The sequence below is a fragment of the Salmo salar genome, chromosome 06, assembly GCF_965601325.2.
Source record: "Salmo salar chromosome 06, fSalSal1, whole genome shotgun sequence".
NCBI lineage: Eukaryota > Metazoa > Chordata > Actinopteri > Salmoniformes > Salmonidae > Salmo > Salmo salar.
The window spans coordinates 59,287,766-59,294,031 of record NC_138296.1 but is presented as its reverse complement, the minus strand read 5'-3'; positions in this window follow the sequence as shown (position 1 = coordinate 59,294,031).

Here is a 6,266-nt window from a genome sequence, read left to right as displayed (position 1 = left end):
TGTGTGTTACCAATAAATCCACCCGACAGGAATCAACATGGTTTTACTGTGCATCACAAGCACATGTGCAAAAACGTGTTGCCAAGGGGTATACATTCAAAATAATAATAAATACATGTTTTTTTTACTATATCTGAACTACAGAGAACAAAACAATTACAGATATTTAATATCTGAAAAGTATTTTTAGCCTGCTCATTCAGGTGGGTTGCAAGTCCAATGTCTGATGTCTCCCTATAGAGGGCAACATTGACTGCAGGAGAATGAGAGCTTACTGTTTGTTGTAGCTTGTAGTTATCACCTGAGTCATCCATTACAGTAATTGTTGTGATTTTCCATACCTGAGGCCTCTGCTCTATAATTGCCCTGCTTTACTTGATTATGTCATGAGTTGGTGTATGTGTGTGGGTGGCGTTGGTGCTGATTGTACTGTGTGGTGTGACAGGATTGGAGCTAGCACCATGGAAACCACAAGAAAGAAGAAGAGGGTGTGTAGATGGATTCATTGTTCGGTAAATCCATTTGTAAGTATGAGTATAGCTTGAGTCATACATTAAGACATCAGAATTCTTCTTATATTACTCCAGTTAATCATGCCAAGGTCTGTACATACGACCATCTGTCCCTGAATACTCATCAGTGGACGCTGCTGAAGGGAGGAAGGCTCGTAATAATGGCTGGAATAGAGTGTAATGGATGAAAACCATGTGGTTGATACCATTCCATTGAGTCTATTCCAGCCATTATTATCTGCCGTTTTCCCCTCAGCAGCCTCCACTGATACTCATTCACTACTTCCCACAAATCTGAAAGCATTGGATTGGTGGAGGGCTCGAGAGAGTTTCCACCATATTTCTTACACCAGCCATTTCCTTTCAAATCAGTTAAGGGAAGTGAACAAGTGCACACTTTGGGAGAAAGGAGATATAACCGGGACGCAGACACAGGCGTCCACGATTGCTCTGTTGTTTCTGTTGACAAAACAGCAGAGCCATCTGGAGAGTGTTTATGGGGGCTTTGTTATGTTTTTGCAGATACAGAAACTGCGTCCCAAATGGCTCCATATCCCCTATATCCCTCAAACTCAACTCTGGACCTCGAAGACAATTCCACTGCATGTTTTCATTGTTTCCCTCTAATCTGATTTTTAATTGCACACATCTGGGAAACCAGATGTGTGCAATTAATTATCAGCTAGAACAGAAAGCCAGCAGGCTCCGGACCTCGTAGGGTAAGAGTTTAATACCCCTGCCCTATATAGTGCACTACTTTTGACTAGAGCCCCATGGGTCCTGGACAAAAGTAGTGTACTTGATAGGGAATACGGTGCCATTTGGGAATGCAGACAAAGTGGGCTATGCTCCTCTTCCAGAGCATAATTTTTTATCAGGTTTGAGTCAGAGCTCACTGTTGCCGGCTGGCTGAATTTAATCCTCCATCCCTAAAAGCAACATTAAACATTAACACCACTTTCCCTTGTAATGACACAGGAGTCACTTTTGACCGGGACCCACAGGGCACCCTATTCCCAAATGGCACCGGCTTGTTCCAAAGGGCACCCTGTTACCTATATAGTGCCTGTTGTTAGTACAATGGTGTGATGGCTGGTGGTGGTGTGTTTTAAATTAAACCAAGTCTACCATTTTCCCCACAGAAGAGCTACCTGAACATGAGATGCCTGCCTGCCTTAGCCTCCAAAGGAACCAATTTTATGGTTTGCTGCCCCTCAGGCTGACTACAGCATTATTTATGCAAAGCAAAACCCTGTTGTCTATGGAAATCAGTAACAGTCAGTAACTGCCTGTCTGTGTCCCTGCCTGCCTGTCTTCTTGCCTGCCTGTCTTCCTGCCTACATACCACAAACACAGGACAGTTTGAAATGCACTGCTGCTGCTCTTGCTTTGTGATTCCTTTTGTGTTTCACAAATGGTGGAGGAGGAGGAGGAGGAGGAGATGGGCGTAGGTTGTCAGGTGATGTAGGCTTTGTGATAAGTCTGTTGGAAAATCCCACAGAAAAGGGGCATGCGGAGTCTGCTAGCCTAGCGTTGCATGCCACAGTCATAAATATTTCAGTCTTTTTCATTCCCTCTCTCTATCACCACCCTCTCCCACTCCGCACAATGATAATGGCTCTACAGCTGCAACATTGGGCAAAAACTGTGCTTTTTATTTTGTACTCTCTTCACCTCAGGCTGTGGAAATGTGTCCTCCTAGTCTCTCAACGGAACATTTAATAAAATAAAAAAAACAACAGCAACATTCTCTGAATCGCTTACATATGTGAACAATACATTCTTTCCACACGCGCACACACACACACACAGTTGTGGTAGGGTGATTTGAGTCACACATTCCAGGGCCCCGAGGTTAGGGTCTGTGTGGCATGTTTCCGGGGTGAGGTAATGTGAGAACGCAACACAGCACGGACATCTGTGGCTACGTCCCAGTTATCCCTCCCTTTTCCCAAAGTGTGCACTTGTTCACTTCCCTTAACTGATTTGAAAGGAAATGGGTGGTATAAGAAATATAGTGGAAAATCCCTCTAGCTCATGCCTCCATCAATCCAATGCTTTCAGATTTGTGGGAAGTAGTGAACGAGTGCACACTTCAGAAGAAAGCAGATATTATTGGTATCCTGCAGGAACAGGAAGGGAACCATCCCCGGGGAGTCTGCACTGTCTGAAAGAGTAACTCTACTGGAGACTAAAATAGACGTTCAGACTTAGAGACTCAACAACCCAAAGAAGTATTATTGTTCCATCTCTTTCATTTACAGTAAATCACCTTGGAGCAGCTCCAAAACCCACAACATGTACTGTTAATGTTATAATCGGGTTATTATAATAACCCACCTAATTCATCTCATTAGTCTTCTGTTACAGGGCCTTGATGTCTGCTCATGTAATATATACATTGACAAGCACCCTCAGATGTGGTAATGAAAGAGGAAGAACGGCTGGCTGATAAAAGAGGGCGAGGGGTTTTTGTGTGTCGGTTTTCCGTGTGTGTGTTTCCCCATTCAGCACTGGGTATAGCTCCAGCCTGCAGCCCACCGCTCTGCTGCTGTGGTCGGGCTGGTCTCCATAGCAACCAGGGCTGGGGAGCTCAGCCTCAACAGGAGAGGGTCTCTCTCTCTCTCTCTCTCGCTAATGCATAATCAAAACTGATCAGATTCAGGATGATAAAAACATACTGTATGTAGTGACTTTATCTAATAGAATCCATTTTCAACCAAATATGTTATGCTGTATGTATGTCACAAGTTAGAATTGTTTATTGTAGCTTATTGCAGTAATTGTATCCAAAACATCAGTGTTTGTAACGTGTGTGCGGCAGTGAGAACAACATGAACAAAAAGAGCCCGTAGTGTCCATCCATTCTGATTACGTATGGTCGATTTTATAGTTATGGAAACCTAGCTGTTATACAGTGGGATTGCAGGATCACTACAATGGTTTCAGGTCATATTTTGAGTGGTAGTTATTTGTGGCACTGTCCTCTACTCTACTGCATAGAAAGCGAATGAGAGTCCACCATATTTAGAAATCAACAATTTCAGACATTTCAGAGGCGTTTCAGAGGTAGCTAGTTAGTAATGCCAGTTACTGTCTGAAGAGGGAGTTATCTCTCAGGGATACCACCAGTCACACTCACAATCCTTCTGTTCTCTCTCCAACCACCCCACCTCACTCTCTCTCTCTCTCTCGCTAATACCTCTCTTCTCTCTCCAACCCCCCTCCATTTACCCCCTCCACCTCTCTCTCTCTCTCTCTCTCTCTCTCTCTCTCTCTCTCTCTCTCTCTCTCTCTCTCTCTCTCTTCCCCTGCCAGACCTGTTCCTTAAAGACAAGACAGGCACATTCCCGTCCTGGAGTTCCGGAACAACACAGGAGAAGAAAGTTCCAGAACATTCCTGCAGTCAGGTCTGGACAGGATTCTGCCCCCCTTTAGTGGAAACATTAGCACTGTGCTAGTGTCATCACCAGTAAGTAACTCTTCCGATGGCTGACAGAAACCTATCTTTTTGGTACTATAACTCAACTGTATATACAAACACAAACACCCATTGCTAATGGAATTGGGTACAAAAAGCCATGTTAGGTTGAACCCATATCATCCTCCCCCCTAAAGGAATCTCTCCTAAAGGTCCCCCCCCCCCCCCCCTCCATTTTTAGGAAATTGTTTGTGTTACGACATTGTGAATCATACAAAGTGCTGATATTCTCATAGTCTACATTAAATATCAACTGGAGGAATGGGTGGGGGAATTTCCCTGCATGGCTGCACTCAACAGCTCCTCCACACATCTGGCCCCTGGGCTAAAGGCTCTCCTCAGCAGGCACAGCTTGTTGGACTGGTAGAGTAGACCTGAACCCTTCCCTATGGTGTAGAACTGAACTCCATGGGGCTCTGGTCAAAAGTAGGCCTGATAGTAGAAAACCCTTCACAGCCTTGTCACCTCGCCTCCTCTTTCATTAACATTTCACCCTACTTGAGAACATACAGAACAAATGAGTGGACGTGTAGTGGCACAGTGCAGTGACCCCATCCCTGTCACTCTGGAACAAATGACCTCACCTCAGAGTGGCCATTAGTCACTATGGCAGCCAGGCTGTCAGGCTGTTTGCCCAGGCCTCTACGTACAGTATCTATCGCCACCACCATGAGAGACAAACAGATCATCATCTGAAGAGGATCAGACTGACTGCAGGTATTTTCCTCTCTGTCTCTCCCTCTCTCTCCCCGGTATTTCCCCGGTCTCTCCCCGGTCTCTCTCTCTCTCTCTCTCTCTCTTTCTCTGTCTCCTCTCTCTCTGTCGCGCTCTCTTTCATTCATACACCGGGGAAGACCACAACTATGATCAATATCAGTCATTAATATATTGAGCGAGATATTGTAGGGCTTTTATTGATCAATTGCACAACAATGTCCACAGTCACCACACAGTTGATTGTGTGTTTTATGAAAAGCCATACATAATGAAAAGTGCCATACTCAGTCCAAACATCCCCTCAGTCTGCACACTAAAAGTATTTTGCCTAATGCCTCAGCTAATGAAAGGCTGAATTAAGAAGGGACCCAAATCCCCCTCAACAAGCAATATTTTGGAGTGTGTGGCCGCTGAGCGATATGGGGTAATTCAATGACAACAGGACCAGCCAACACTATTACCATAAATTGAGGTCAGCACAATGGAGTGAATGGGCCTTTCCTTCTCTGTCCCGGTCTGACCTCTGAGACTCTGCCAGAGGCAGGGTGGTCATTTACAGATGTGGAAAAACCCCATGAACTCACTCTACTTCTTTAGACTTGTGCTGTATTTAGCATCTACTTAGCTTGGCTTTCATTTGAGTGGATGGCTTTTGTGGCATTACATGTTGGTGTTTGGAGAGTGCCTTGTAATGTAAACTCAGCAAAAAAAGAAACGTCCTCTCACTGTCAACTGCGTTTATTTTCAGCAAACTTAACCTGTGTAAGTATTTGTATGAACATAACAAGATTCAGCAACTGAGACATAAACTGAACAAGTTCCACAGACATGTGACTAACAGAAATTGAATAATGTGTCCCTGAACAAAGGGGGGGTCAAAATCAAAAGTACCAGTCAGTATCTGGTGTGACCACCAGCTGCATTAAGTACTGCAGTGCATCTCCTCCTCATGGACTGCACCAGATTTGCCAGTTCTTGCTGTGAGATGTTACCCCACTCTTCCACCAAGGCACCTGCAAGTTCCCGGACATTTCTGGGGGGAATGGCCCTAGCCCCCACCCTCCGATCCAACAGGTCCCAGATGTGCTCAATGGGATTGACATCCGGTCTCTTCGCTGGCCATGGCAGAATACTGACATTCCTGTCTTGCAGGAAATCACGCACAGAACGAGCAGTATGGCTGGTGGCATTGTCATGCTGGAGGGTCATGTCAGGATGAGCCTGCAGGAAGGGTACCACATGAGGGAGGAGGATGTCTTCCCTGTAATACACATCGTTGAGATTGCCTGCAATGACAACAAGCTCAGTCCGATGATGCTGTGACACACCGCCCCAGACCATGATGGACCTTCCATTTCCAAATCAATCCCGCTCCAGAGCACAGGCTTCGGGGTAACGCTCAATCCTTCGACGATAAATGCGACGGTGGGTTGGTGCCCATAGGTGACGTTGTTGCCAGTGATGTCTAGTAAGGACCTGCCTTACAACAGACATACAAGCCCTCAGTCCAGCCTCTTTCAGCCAATTGCGGACAGTCTAAGCACTGGGCTTGCTTA